Source organism: Pseudorca crassidens, chromosome 13, assembly GCF_039906515.1.
Source record: "Pseudorca crassidens isolate mPseCra1 chromosome 13, mPseCra1.hap1, whole genome shotgun sequence".
Classification (NCBI taxonomy): Eukaryota; Metazoa; Chordata; class Mammalia; order Artiodactyla; family Delphinidae; genus Pseudorca; species Pseudorca crassidens.
This window is the reverse complement of record NC_090308.1, coordinates 44,989,984-45,004,597: the sequence shown is the minus strand read 5'-3', so window position 1 is coordinate 45,004,597 and position 14,614 is coordinate 44,989,984. Positions and strand designations below refer to the sequence as shown.

Below are 14,614 nucleotides of genomic sequence, written 5' to 3'. Positions count from 1 at the left end.
TTTTAGGCCTGGCTATGGGTGTGCTCAACGTAGTGTAAGAAAGGCCATCATCCTCTTTGCTCTGGAAATGTTCTTATTACAAATCAAATCTAAGGTCATATCAGCATTTTTATGCAATTACATTGCGTCTCTAATTCATAATTAAATGAATGCCTAGAATCTTTCATGTGTGTTTCTTTCAAGTTCCTCTCAATGGACTTTTATTTTTCTTTTTTTACTGGAGGATGGGATTTTACATTTGTATCCATTTCATTTTATTTCCCCAGATTTGTTCCAGTGTTATAGCCAGTACAGATCTTTCTGAGTCTTGGTTCTAGCTTCCGTGTTATAAGTTATCCCTCAGTTTCATGCCATCTGCAAATTTGATTTCTAGGATGCCACTGGTTCCTAGGAATCATTCTAGAAATGCTTTTATAATAGTAAAATTAAAGATAAAATTATACACATATTTTATGTGATGCTTATATAAATAATTTTCCTTTCTATTAACTTTAGGATTTATGAGTCTCATGAACATATTTACTAAAATTATGCCATATTCCATTAAAACAAAGACTTCATTTACTAAGATGTGTTTAACTTTATATATGTCAGAAAAAAATGTGTTAAAAACCAGTTTTCATTAATTAATTCCCAGATTATACAGAAGGACCAAAAAATTATTTCCAATTATGACACTACAGTGGTACAGAAAAGACTTGGCATAACAGACTAAGCTAGAAGAATCAAATGGAATTCATAATAGACTGAATTCTCAGAGGCTTTGGAATTATTGAGAGAGCATGTAAGGTGATTGCTAATGGCTAAAACATAATGAATGGGAAAAAAAATACCGTCAAGTGTCATGCGCACATGTTATGTGTCCCGCATTGTTTTTCAGCCTTAAGGGAAACATGATAGAATGACATACTATAACACTTTGCAGTGGTTTTGTGAGAACTGGCAACCAGAATGTGTTATTTCAGGCATGGCTGTGGGTGTGGTCTCTAACTGCTTCTCACTGATCTCACATCAAAAGCGTTTGTGTTAATGGAGTCTCTGCTTGCTAAACGGTTAAAGTGTTTGCTTACCAGGACTTAGTAGGAGTTAGACTGGGAGTTAAAAAGCATCTCCCCTCCAGGAGACATGGAGCTTCTTCAAATGAGGGCAGGCTTGGCCTTCTGAAAAGTTGTAGTCATGGTCACGGTTGATACAGTATTCCAAACTCCTGATATGTTTTTCCAATGGGAAGCTCCTGCCATTGGGTTAGGATATTCAGGAATACGTGGTGATGCTGATGTTTTATTGCTCTTTTTGCATTACTGTTCCAGAGTAATGAGCACCCCTCTAATTTATCACTCCTCCTCTTGAACCCAAAAAGCAAGACATCAACACTCATATTCTACAAGTTCTGGTAGGAAAAACAAAAATGGCAGTGGAGTTTTATTATTTCCTGATAACAAGTACAATTTACTGGATCAAAACTGCTTTTACTCATAGAGAACTTCTAATATTATTTAACATTTTCTGTTGTGGCCTCTCCCGTTGTGGAACACAGGCTCCAGACGCGCAGGCTCAGCGGCCATGGCTCACGGGCCCAGCCGCTCCCCGGCATGGGGGATCCTCCCGGACCAGGGCACGAACCTGAGTCCCCTGCATCGGCAGGCGGACTCTCAACCACTGCGCCACCAGGGAAGCCCTATTTAACATTTTAATAGTCTTCTAATTAACTTAGATATGTGTACTTTTGCAATTCCATCAAAGAAATCTATTTTCTCTCTATCCAAACATTTAAACTAAAGCAGTTAACTCTAAATATACTGCCTTGTGTTTCTAACACCCTTAACTTGCCCACTGCAGTAGGTCGGTATGGCCTTCATTCTAGCTAATATGTCTTTACTTTAAGCCTTTCTCTCAGGTATTCACCTTCTGGCCTGCAGATTCAAGCTTCTCCTGCAGCTTCCTCTCTTCTATTCATAACATCCCACTTTTGGATATTTCCTCTGTACACCTATTCCCAGATATCTCAATATAAGATACAATTCCAGTTTTAAAGTACTTAGAGTCTCCTGGGGAATAAGCTCAAACATGTACAGGGCTATCTTGTTGCATAAAAGAGGCAGGTCAAACTCCTTGCCTGGCATTCAAAATCTTTCACAATTTTATCTCTACAACCTTCCAATCCATCTTCGTCCCCCACTCAGCCTCAGTTCACATATGGTGAGCTCAAGCAAATCAAATTGCTTGCGAGGGCTTCCCTGGTGGCGCAGTGGTTGAGAGTCTGCCTGCCGATGCAGGGGACATGGGTTTGTGCCCCGGTCCGGGAGGATCCCACATGCCGTGGTGCGGCTGGGCCCGTGAGCCATGGCTGCTGAGCCTGCGCGTCCGGAGCCTGTGCTCTGCAACGGAAGAGGCCACAACAGTGAGAGGCCCGCATACCGCGAAAAAAAAAAAGAAGAAAAACAATTGCTTGCGAATCTTTTTCCATGTCCCATACACCTTCCTGCGTCTTTGTTCGCCTATAAACTAAATCCCAAGTCCTTCCTCATGGGCTATAATGCTCTTCATTTTACTTACACTGTTTTTCCAGAAGCGTCCTCCCTTTTCCTGTTTTCATGCCTTTACCCACATTAATTGCTCTTCCTGGAAATGTCCCTTATTTTATTCTCGAATGACCAGCTGTCCCTCTATGAAGCTTCACCTTATCTCATCAATTGGAAGTACGTAATTTTTTCCTACTTTGAACATCTAAATGTATTCAGTTGTGCCTTCCTTATAGGATTTATCACTTTTTAAATTAAAACAAAAAATTTTTTTTTTTTTTTTTTTGGCTGCATTTGGTCTTTGTTGCTTCGTGCTAGCTTTCTCTAGTGGTGGCGAGCGGGGGCTACTCTTCGTTGCTGTGTACGGGCTTCTCATTGTGGTGGCTTCTCTTGTTGCGGAGCACGGGCTCTAGGTGCGTGGGCTTCAGTAGTTGTGGCGCATGGGCTTAGCTGCTCTGCAGCATGTGGGATCTTCCCAGACCAGGGGTTGAACCCGTGTCCCCCTGCACTGGCTGGCGGATTCTCAACCACTGAGGCATCAGGGAAGTCTCACTTTTTAAACTTTTAATTTGAAATGAATTTAGGCTTATAGAAAAGTTGCAGAGAGTTTCCATTATACCCTTGAATCATATTCTCCTAGATGTAAATATATCATAGAACCATAGCACAATTTTCAAAATGAAAGAATTGACATTGGTGCAATACTTATAACTCAACTGGAGAGTTTATTTGGATTTCACAAGTTTTTCCAGTAATGCACTTCTCTGGTCCAGGAGCCAATTCAGGATCCCACACTGCATTGTGGTCATGCCTCGTTCATCTCCTCCAAACTGTGACACTGCCTCAGCCTTTCCTTATCTTTCATGACCTTGACCATTTACCTAATAATATGATTACAGCTATACACGTATATTTCCTCACCCTGCTACAAGTGTCTTGAAATATTTGTCACTGAGACACGTTTTTATTCCCAATAATGTCTAGCACAATGACGGGAGCTCAATAATTAATACTTACCCACATGTCAGAAACAATTAGAAAAGATAGTAACAAAATCTACATAATTAAATACTGAGCTGTGTGCTATAGTGACTCTAAGTTGTTACAAAAATTAGACAGCAAGAGTGCCAAATTGTAAGTCAGAAAACGCTCTTTGCAGATATTATATCAGAGTCCATATCTGAGCCCCCAGAGCAGAAATCATCGAAGCTCCCAGCCCGTGAGCTGATCATGGCACATGGATATCTGGTGGCAGCAGGAAGGGCAGACACAGCCTCAGTCCCAGAATCGAGCATGACTTGTCGGATCTCGCTACCAATAGACTTCATCTGTCCTGTGACAGGGGTGGGTCCTTGCACACACTACTGAGCTAAAATAATTACTCCCTCTGCCCCTTACACCTTGGTTTCTATCCAATAGCTTCCTGTTATGAAACTTCCTGTTCTCAGGATAGAGAACTCTAGTTTTCTTGCCTGGGGCCCTGAGCCCTGGCTGGTTCTATTTCTGTCTCTCCCTACAAGTGACTGACCAGTGTGTCTGGTGCCTCACACCATGACACCAGCACTCATCTACCCTCTGATATCCAGTTGCCTGGATTTCCCCATTGCTATGACATGTTTGGCCCTATTGAATCTCACTCCTCTTCCATGAAGCCAGGAGAAAGCTCAGCTGACAGGTCCATGCCTTTTATATGCTATCATACCCACTGGTTGTCCTCCTTAGCCATGGAAGCTTCTTTTTCTCTTTCCCACCAGCACCTCCTGCTAAGTTCCAGCACATTGCAGAACTGTGCCCATTCTCCTTATGACTCAGATGTCCTTAGTTATTTCACTTTGTTTCTAGTCTCAAATTGCTATGATATCCACATAAAGCTATACTTCCTCATTACTGCTGTAGAGGCTGACTCTGTGTTTTTCCCATCTTGCTGAACTTGTTAGTGTTGGCTTGCTGAAGAATGCACCCATCTTCTGGGGCCACAGAAGCTTTGCTTTGTTTTGAAGGGACTGTAATCACTGACATCTGAAAGAGGGCGTTCTTTCATTTCAATTCCGTACTGCGTCTTTCACAAAGACCCAGAAATACCATTTGACAGGTTCAAGAGAATTTGAACTGATATCTATCGGGTTTTAACTGGGGCACTGCTGTATAATTTTTCATTTTCTTTGTAAGGCCTTACCACCAAGAGAAAACATGCCTAGTAGGGCCTCACAGAGGTGTTTTGACATTAGGCTTAATAAAGCATGAAGAACTCATTAATAAATAATGTTCTGCTAGGTTAAGAAATAAAGCTGAGTGAACTAGCTAGACCCTGGAGTAAATCAAATCATGCATGCAGCCATGTGACCTGTTAACCTGCAGCGGTCTCTTCACAGCTTCTGGTAGAGCCCAGTGCCACAACGCACAAGTGAACCCAGCACATGACAAAGGCAGGCACCTTTGGTTATGACACAAGCTGTCATCCTTTTTCATACTCTGTGGGTCCCCAAAAGTAAACAAACCTCTACTGATGATGATCAAGAGGCACTTCAATGATACATTTTATCTTTGCTAGAAAGAAGGTTCCACTCATCAACATGTCTACACAACAGCAGACACAATTATACCTTCTCGCCTCATAGCCTTTGTCTCATTATCTACAGGTAGTTGACAAAAAAGAGCGAGAGAATGAGTTAATGTGCACAGGCAAGCTAGTCAATTCAGCTAAAATGGTTACTGATGAACTTTTTAGTCTGACTCAGAAAACCTTTAGGAATGAACAGAAACAGAGAAAAGAATCATCCTCTCTCTCTTTTTTTTTTTTTTTCCTGTACGCGGGCCTGGAGCACATGCTCCAGACGCGCAGGCTCAGCGGCCATGACCCACGGGCCCAGCCGCTCCGCGGCATGCGAGACCCTCCCGGACCGGGGCACGAACCCGTGTCCCCCGCATCGGCAGGCAGACCCCCAACCACTGCGCCACCAGGGAAGCCCTCATCCTCTCTTTTTAAAAAGAAATGTATGTTCAGTGCTCCTGAAGAGTCCTTTCCTGGATTCAGAAGTTTTCATGGTTTTAGCTGGAGAGAGATTTCATGGCTGCCCAAAGTGGGTGAAAGTTCTCAGAGTGGTGGAGGGTGGGAGGGAAGCTTCGGTACTTTGGGCAGTTGTATTTCTCTTTTGGTTCTGTGGTGCTTAAGGCAGCTGCTGCTTCAAGGAAGCCATTCTGAGGATTAAAAGCTTATGGACAGCTGTCAGGTGTGGGTTCAACATGACTCACTCCAGCTGCTCAACAATCTGGAGGGACAGAACCTCCTGCCCCACACTCTTCTGATTGCCCACCTACTCCATTCACTAATGGGTTTAGCTGGAAAGCCAACCACCAAGCAAATAAGATACAAACATTTCCAGGCACTGTTATGATGAAACAACTTGTTGGGTGGGTTCAGTTTCAACTCAAAGCCTTGCCAACCATGCTCATATGTACAAATTTACACATCTTGCCAGACCTTTTATGTGGTTATGATGACAAAGCCATTAGGTTGCCATTTAAATGCTGTTCCAAAGCTGCAGATTTAAAGGCAATCATTATCCCGAGAAGGAAAGTATTCCATTAAACATTCTTACTTGAATATTTTCACAACTCCTATATACTTATGTATATGTATATGCCATATATACACATAGTTATATAATTATATAAAGTTATCTATTTATAGTTTCTTCATTTTCAAGTTAATGGAAACAATGAAACTGAAGGAACAATCAGAGTTCAAAGTAATGCATGACAAGACTTCATTTTTGAGAAAACAAGAGAGGCCATGTGGAATAGTAGCAATGAGAATAGTCTATACTTATTGAGACTTACAAAGTACTTTATGTGACTCATCTCCTTTGATTCCACTAGCCCTAAGTCGTTGGCAATATTATCATCTGCATTTTACATATGATGAAATTGAGACAGTGAGTTGAACGTACCCAAGATCACACGGATAGTAAGCAGCAGAACTGGGGATTTGAATTTAGGCAATATGATTCCAGAACTCACCTTCTTAATTGTTATTCTATACCACCCCTGTTATATTATCAGGAAATCCAGTCATGGATGGCTCTACCACTGAACTGGGAAAAATGGGACTTCCTTTTGTCCTCATATTAAAATGGGTTTAGGATTAGCCTAAATACTTGTTACCTTCCTGTATGATTATTCTAATAAACATTAAGTTACGTACATATAGATGGTCCCTGACTTACAGTTTTTGGACTTTACAGTGGTGCAAAAGCAATATGCATTCTGTAGAAACCATACTTCGAATTTTCATCTTTTCTGAGGCTAGCAATGTGGTGGATACTCTCTCAAGATGCTGGGCAGAGGCAGTGAGCTCCCGGTCAGCAACGCAGTCACAATGGTAAACAACCGACACATTAACAAACATCCTGCACCCATACAACCATTCTGCTTTTCACTTTCAGTACAGTACTCAATATATTACATGAGATATTCAATACTTTATTATAAAATAGACTTTCTGTTAGATGATTTCGCCCAACTGTAGGCTCATGTAAATGTTCTGAGCACATTTAAGGTCGGCGAGGCTAAGCTATGATGTTTGGTAGGTTAGGAGTATTAAATACATTTTCTACTTACAATGGGTTAATGGGGATGTAACCCCATCGTAAGTTAAATTTTTTTAAATTATTTTGCTTGCAATAGTGATGGTTCTCAATTGCAAGTTACAAAATTAAATTGAAAAAATTCATTTTGTTATCTGAACAACTAAGCAGTTCTAGTTTCAGCGACAAATGTCCTTGACATTTAGCCAAACATATTGGTATAAAAACTTTTCTTCATAAAGTAAACAATACTTAACACCACACTGTTGAAAATTTTGGTTCTCTTGGAAAGAACAAAACTTGGTTGAAAGGCCCCTAAGTCTTTCAGTAGATATGAAATTTTGAAGGATAGATGCTATTTCCTGATCAGCTAGGAGCAAGCTGGGATTTTGACAGTCTACTCTGAAGATATGGGAAATGCAATGCCTTGATTAGGTCTTGCATGAGGATGTATTTGATCCCTGCTAAGAATCAAGCACCTAGGGGAGACCTTCAAGATGGCAGAGGAGTAAGACGTGGAGATCACCTTCCTCCCCACAAATAGATCAGAAATACATCTACAAGTGGAACAACTCCTACAGAACACCTACTGAACCCTGGCAGAAGACCTCAGACCTCCCAAAAGGCAAGAAACTCCCCACATACCTGGGTAGGGCAAAAGAAAAAAGAAAAAACAGAGACAAAAGAATAGGGACGGGACCTGCACCTCTGGGAGGGAGCTGTGAAGGAGGAAAGGTTTCCACACACTAGGAAGCCGCTTCACTGGCGGAGATGGGGGCGGGGGGAATGGCGGGGGCGGGGAAGCTTTGGAGCCATGGAAGAGAAGGCAGCAACAGGGGTGCAGAGGGCAAAGTGGAGAGATTCCCGCATGGAGGATCGGTGCCGACCAGCACTCACCAGCCCGAGAGGCTTGTCTGCTCACCCGCAGGGGTGGGCGGGGCTGGGAGCTGAGGCTCGGGCTTCGGTTGGATCCCAGGGAGAGGACTGGGGTTGGCTGTGTGATCACAGCCTGAAGGGGCTAGCGCGTCACAGTTAGCCAGGAGGGAGTCCAGGAAAAAGTGGGGAACTGCCTAAGAGGCAAGAGACCATTGTTTCGGGGTGCACGAGGAGAGGGAATTCAGAGCACCGCCTAAACGAGCTCCAGAGACGGGTGCGAGCTGTGTCTATCAGCGCAGACAGCAGAGATGGGCATGAAAACGTTAAGGCTGCTACTGCAGCCACCAAGAAGCCTGTGTGCAAGCACAGGTCACTATCCACACCTCCCCTCCCAGGAGCCTGTGCAGCCTGCCACTGCCAGGGTCCCGTGATCCAGGGACAACTTCCCCAAGAGAACACACGGTGCGCCTCAGACTGTTGCAACATCATGTTGGCCTCTGCTGCCGCAGGCTCACCCCACATTCCATATCCCTCCCTCTCCCTGGCCTGAGTGAGCTAAAGCCGCCTATCAGCTGCTACCTTAACTCAGTCTTGTCCGGGCGGGGACAGACGCCTTCAGGCGACCTACATGCAAAGGCGGGGCCAAACCCAAAGCTGAACCCCAGGAGCTGTGCAAACAAAGAAGAGAAAGGGAAATCTCTCCCAGCAGCCACAGAAGCAGTGGATTACATCTCCACAATCAACTTGATGTACACTGCATCTGTGGAAAACCTGAATAGACAACAAATCATTCCAAATTGAGGCAGTGGACATTGGGAGCAACTGAAAACTTAGGGTATGCTTTCTGCATCTAACTTGTTTCTCGTTTTATGTTTACCTTAGTTTAGTATTTAGAGTTCATTATCATTGGTAGATTTGTTTATTGATTTCATTGCTCTCTTCCTTTTTATTTTTAATATACAGATATATATATATATTTCCCTTTTCTGTTTTTGTGAGTGTGTATGCTTCTTTGTGTGATTTTTGTCTGTATCGCTTTGCTTTTACCATTTCTCCTAGGGTTTTGTCTGTCTTTTTTTTTTTTTTAGTATAGTTTTTAGCGCTTGCTATCATTGGTGGATTTGTTTTTTGGTTTGGTTTCTTTCTTTCCTTTGTTTTCTTTTTTTTATTACATTTTAATTTTTCTAATTTTTAATAATTTTTAAAACTTTTTATTTTAATTACTTTATTTTATTTTTCCTTCTTTATTTCTTTTTTTCTGAGCCATGTGGCTGACAGGGTCTTGGTGCTCCGGCCAGGTGTCAGGCATGTACCTCTGAGGTGGGAGAGCCGAGTTCAGGACATTGGTCCACAAGAGACCTCCCGGCTCCACGTAATATCAAATGGTGAAAGGTCTCCTAGAGATCTCCATCTCAAGGCTAAGACCCAGCTCCACTCAATGACCAGCAAGCTACAGTGTTGGATACCCTATGCCAAACAATTAGCAACACAGGAACACAACCCCACCCATTAGCAGAGAGGCTGCCTAAAATCATAATAAGGCCACAGACACCCCAAAGCACACCACCAGACACGGTCCTGCCCACCAGAAAGACAAGATCCACCCTCAACTACCAGAACTAAGGCACCAGTCCCTTCCACCAAGAAGCTTACACAAACAACTAAACTAACTTGAGCCACTGGGGACAGACACCAAAAACAACAGGAACTACGAACCTGCAGCGTCTGAAAAGGAGACCCCAAACACAGTAAGTTAAGCAATATGAGAAGACAGAGAAACACAGAGCAGATGAAGGAGCAAGGTAAAAACCCACCAGACCAAACAAATGAAGAGGAACTAGGCAGTCTACCTGAAAAAGAAATCAGAGTAATGATAGTAAAGATGATGCAAAATCTTGGAAATAGAATGGAGAAAATACAAGAAACGTTTAACAAGGACCTAGAAGAATTAAAGGGAAACCAAACAATGATGAACAACACAATAAATAAGATGAAAACTTCTCTAGAAGGAATCAATACCAGAATAACTGAGGCAGAAGAACGGATAAGTGACCTGGAAGATAAAACAGTGGAAATAACTACTGCAGAGCAGAATAAAGAAAAAAGAATGAAACAAATTGAGGACAGTCTCAGGGACAACATTAAATGCACCAACAATCAAATTATAGGGGTCCCAGAAGAAGAAGAGAAAAAGAAAGGGACTGAGAAAATATTTGAAAAGATTATAGTTGAAAACTTCCCTAATATGGGCGAGGAAATAGTCAATCAAGTCCAGGAAGCACAAAGAGTCCCATATAGGATAAATCCAAGGAGAAGCATGCCAAGACACATATTAATCAAACCATCAAAAATTAAACACAAAGAAAAAATATTGAAAGCAGCAAGGGAAAAACAACAAAAACATACAAGGGAATCCCCATGAGGTTAACAGCTGATCTTTCAGCAGAAACTCTGCAAGCCAGAAGGGAGTGGCAGGACATACTTGAAGTGATGAAAGAGAAAAACCTACACCCAAGATTACTCTACCCAGCAAGGATCTCATTCAGATTTGATGGAGAAATTAAAACCTTTACAGACAAGCAAAAGCTAAGAGAATTCATCACCACCAAACCAGCTTTACAACAAATACTAAAGGAACTTCTCTAGGAAGGAGACACAAGAGAAGGAAAAGACCTAGAATAATAAATGCAAAACAATTAAGAAAATGGTAATAGGAACATACATATCAATAACTACCTTAAATGTAAATGGATTAAATGCTCCAACCAAAAGACATAGACTGGCTGAATGGATACAAAAACAAGACCCATATATATGCTGTCTACAAGAGACCCACTTCAGATATAGGTACACATACAGACTGAAAGTGAGGGGATGGAAAAAGATATTCTATGCAAAAGGAAATCAAAAGAAAGCTGGAATAGCAATTCTCATATCAGACAAAATAGATTTTAAAATAAAGACTATTACAAGAGACAAAGAAGGACACTACATAATGATCAAGGGATCAGTCCAAGAAGGAGATATAACAATTGTAAATATTCATGCACCCAACATAGGAGCACCTCAATACATAAGGCAAATGCTAACAGTCATAAAAGGAGAAATCAACAGTAACATGATCATAGTAGGGGACTTTAACACCCCACTTTCACCAATGGACAGATCATACAAAATGAAAATATATATGGAAACACAAGCTTTAAATGATACATTAAACAAGATGGACTTAATTGATATTTATAGGACATTCCATCCAAAAACAACAGAATACACATTTTTCTCAAGTGCTCATGGAATATTCTCCAGGATAGATCATATCTTGGGTCACAAATCAAGCCTTGGTAAATTTAAGAAAATTGAAATCGTATCAAGGATCTTTTCCGACCACAATGGTATGAGACTAGATATTAATTACAGGAAAAGATCTGTAAAATACACAAACACATGGAGGCTAAACAATACACTACTTAATAAGCAAGAGATCACTGAGGAAATCAAAGAGGAAATCAAAAAATACCTAGAAACAAATGACAATGAAAACACGACAACCCCAAACCTATGGGATGCAGCAAAAGCAGTTCTAAGAAAGAAGTTTATAGCAATATAATCCTACCTTAAGAAACAGGAAACATCTCAAATAAACAACCTAACCTTGCACATAAAGCAATTAGAGAAAGAAGAAGAACAACAACAAAAAACCAAAGTTAGCAGAAGGAAAGAAATCATAAAGATCAGATCAGAAATAAATGATAGAGAAATGAAGAAAACAATAGCAAAGATCAACAAAACTAAAAGTTGGTTCTTTGAGAAGATAAACAAAATTGTTAAACCATTAGCCAGACTCATCAGGAAAAAAACAGAGAAGAGTCAAATTAAAAGAATTAGAAATGAAAAAGGAGAAGTAACAACTGACACTGCAGAAATACAAAGGATCATGAGAGATTACTACAAGCAACTTTTTGCCAATAAAATGGACAACCTAGAAGAAATGGACAAGCTCTTAGAAAAGCACAACCTTCCGAGACTGAACCAGGAAGAAATAGAAACTATAAACAGACCAATCACAAGCACTGAAATTGAGACTGTGATTAAAAATCTTCCAACAAACAAAAGCCCAGGACCAGATGGCTTCACAGGAGAATTCTATCAAACATTTAGAGAAGACTTAACACCTATCCTCAAATTCTCCTAAAATACAGCAGAGGGAGGAACACGCCCCAACTAATTCTACAAGGCCACATCACCCTGATACCAAAACCAGACAAAGATGTCACAAAGAAAGAAAATTACCGGCCAATATTACTCATGAACATAGATGCAAAAATCCTCAACAAAATACTAGCAAACAGAATCCAACTGCACATTAAAAGGATCATACACTATGATCAACTGGGGTTTATCCCAGGAATGCAAGGATTCTTCAATATACGCAAATCTATCATGTGACACACCATATTAACAAATTGAAGAATAAAAACTATATAATCATCTCAATAGATGAAAAAGCTTTCAACAAAATTCAACACATATTTATGATAAAAACCCTCCAGAAAGTAGGCAAAGAGGGGACTTACCTCAACATAATAAAGGCCATACATGACAAACACACAGCCAACCTCGTTCTCAATGGTGTAAACCAGAAACCATTTCCTCTAAAATCAGGAACAAGACAAATTTGTCCACTCTCATCCTATTATTCAACATATTTTTCAAAGTTTTAGCCACAGTAATCAGAGAAGAAAAAGAAATAAAAGGAATCCAAATTGGGAGAGATGACGTAAAACTGTCACTGTTTGCAGATGACATGATACTATATATAGAGAATCCTAAAGATGCTCCCAGAAAACTACTAGAGCTAATCAATGAATTTAGTAACATAGCAGGATACAAAATTAATGCATAGAAATCTCTTGCATTCCTATAGACTAATGATGAAAAATCTGAAAGAGAAATTAAGGAAACACTCCCATTTACCACTGCAACAGAAAGAATAAAGTACCTAGTAATAAACCTACCTAAGGAGATAAAAGACCTGTATGCAGAAAATTATAAGACACTGATGAAAGAAATTAAAGATGATACAAACAGATGGAGAGATACACCATGTTCTTGGATTAGAAGAATCACCATTGTGAAAATGACTATACTACCCAAAGCAATCTACAGATTCAATGCAATCCCTATCAAACTATCAACGGCAGTTTCCACAGAAGTAGAACAAAAAATTTCACAATTTGTATGGAAACACAAAAGACCCCAAATAGCCAAACCAATCTTGAGAAAGAAAAACGGAGCTGGAAGAATCAGGCTCCCGGACTTCACACTATATTACAAAGCTACAGTAATCAAGACAGTATGGCAGTGGCACAAAAACTGAAATATAGATCAATAGAACAGGACAGAAAGCCCAGAGATAAACCCATGCACCTATGGTCAACTTACCTTTGATAAAGGATGCAAGAATATACAATGGAGAAAGGACAGCCTCTTCAATAAGTGGTGCTGGGAAAACTGGACAGCTACATATAAAAGAATGAAATTAGAACACTCCCTAACACCATATACAAAAATAAACTCAAAATGGATTAAAGATCTAAATGTAAGACCAGACACTATCAAACTCTTAGAGGAAAACATAGGCAGAACACTCTATGACATAAATCACAGCAAGAGCCTTTTTGACCCACCTCCTAGAGAAATGGAAATAAAAACAAAAATAAACAAATGGGACATAATGAAAGTTAAAAGATTTTGCACAGCAAAGGAAACCGTAAACCAGAGGAAAAGACAACCCTCAGAATCGGAGAAAATATTTGCAAATGAAGCAACTGACAAAGGATTAATCTCCAAAATATACAAGCAGCTCATGCAGCTCAATATCAAAAAACAAACAACCCAATCCAAAAATGGGCCGAAGACCTAAATAGACATTTCTCCAAAGAAGATATACAGATTGCCAACAAACACATGAAAGGATGCTCAACATCAGTAATCATTAGAGAAATGTAAATCAAAGCTACAATGAGGTATCACCTCACACCAGTCAGAATGGCCATCATCAAAAAATTTACAAACAATAAATGCTAGAGAGGGTGTGGAGAAAAGGGAACCCACTTGCACTGTTGGTGGGAATGTAAATTGATACAGCCACTATGGAGAACAGTATGGAGGTTCCTTTAAAAACTAAAAATAGAACTACCATATGACCCAGCAATCCCACTACTGGGCATATATCCTGAGAAAACCATAATTCAAAACCATAATTCAAAAAGAGTCATGTACCACAATGTTCATTGCAGCTCTGTTTACAATAGCCAGGACATGGAAGCAACCTAAGTGTCCAGTGACAGATGAATGGATAAAGAAGATGTGGCACATATATACAATGGAATATTAGTCAGCCATAAAAAGAAATGAAATTGAGTTATTTGTAGTGAGGTGGATGGACCTAGAGTCTGTCATACACAGTGAAGTAAGTCAGAAAGAGAAAAACAAATACCGTATGCTAACACGTATATATGGAAACTAAAAAAAAAATGTTTCTGATGAACCTAGGGGCAGGACAGGAATAAAGACGCAGACGTGGAGAATGGACTTGAGGACACGGGGATGGGGAAGGGTAAGCTG

General features: G+C 40.4%; 1 protein-coding gene across 5 annotated transcripts in view; it reads right to left on the bottom strand.

Moving 5' to 3' along the window:
- HS3ST5 (heparan sulfate-glucosamine 3-sulfotransferase 5) overlaps positions 1 to 14,614 on the bottom strand; it is a 291,317-nt gene that overhangs the window by 157,654 nt on the left and 119,049 nt on the right. Inside the window, exon 4 of one of the 5 annotated variants that reach the window (XM_067702312.1) lies at positions 13,430 to 13,506. The exons of the other annotated variants lie outside the window; for them this stretch is intronic. The gene's annotated coding sequence lies outside the window, so the exon portion shown is untranslated. The remainder of the gene's footprint in view (positions 1 to 13,429; positions 13,507 to 14,614) is intronic. 5 annotated transcript variants of the gene reach the window in all.